Genomic DNA, 1,293 nt, shown 5'->3' on the forward strand with positions numbered 1-1,293 from the left:
TCTATCACTTGCCTTTGTTATATCTATTTTTGCCTGCACTTCCCATATTGCTCTTAGATAAATTAGAATTTTGGGCTGTAAAGCATTTCGCTGTAAACGTCTCTGCACAGCTGTCATCCTTTCTTTGGAATGCTTTCCTTATGATGGGTCCCCCAGGGGTAGGATGACAATACTTCCTAATATGTGGCCTGAGTTGCTCCATTAAATGATCACTGTGTATTTTTAAAGCATTTCCTCTAACTCTTGGTTTGTGGTTTGCCCCACTGTGGCTTACCAAATGGCAGCTGCTCTATGATCTTTCTATTGTTTATTTCCCACTCATATCTCACCCTGCTAAGTTAATGTGCAACATGCATCTTTGAAATAGTTATTATTTTGTTATGATCCACAAGCTTGATCCCAGTCACCTTTGGACCAGATTGGGTTTTACCAGGAATGTATGGAATTTAAATTATTTGCAGACATTGAAGATGATTTCAGTAGCAAACCGAATTGCATAGCTTTGCAAGATCATATTTCTACTACAGTACACAGCTTACTTTTAATTTTTGGCATTAAATTTATTGTTCATGCTGTCAATCAATTTCCAAAGGGACATGCTGACAACATGTTTTATTCATCACCGAAGATAGTTACATCGTTAATTGGTCTGACATAGGAGCGCGCGCGCGCGCATCTGTGTGTGTGTGTGTGTGTGTGTGTGTGTGTGTGTGTGTGTGTGTTTAATCCTGGATGTTTAAGAAACATTGCTCTAGGGGTTGGGGATTTAGTTCAGTGGTAGAGCGCTTGCCTAGCAAGCACAAGGCCCTGGATTCGGTCCCCAGCTCTGAAAAAAAAAAAAAAAAGAAAGAAAGAAAGAAAGAAAGAAAGAAACATTGCTCTAAGGGGCTGTAGATGTTCTTACTTAGATGTTTTGAAATCCGGTATAGCTTCAGAACTATCAAGAAAATGTGTGAAGAGCAGTAGGTAAAAGAAAGCGCCACCTTTGCAAGCTTCATTATAGACCACCAAATTAATACTACTACTAATAACAATACATCTTAAAGAAGGGTGTTAAGAGGGCTGGAGAGATGGCTCAGTGGTTAAGAGCACTGACTGCTCTTCCTGAGGTCCTGAGTTCAAATCTCAGCAACCACATGGTGGCTCACAACCATCTGTAATGAGCTCTGATATCTTCTTCTGGTGTGTCTGAAGGCAGCTATAGTGTACTTATACATAAAATAAATAAATAAATATTAAAAAAAGAAGGGTGTAAAGAATTTGAGGCCTTTTATAGTCTTCTTGACTGCAGGC

This window comes from Rattus norvegicus, chromosome 1 (genome assembly GCF_021556685.1).
Source record: "Rattus norvegicus strain SHRSP/BbbUtx chromosome 1, alternate assembly SHRSP_T2T, whole genome shotgun sequence".
Taxonomy (NCBI): domain Eukaryota; kingdom Metazoa; phylum Chordata; class Mammalia; order Rodentia; family Muridae; genus Rattus; species Rattus norvegicus.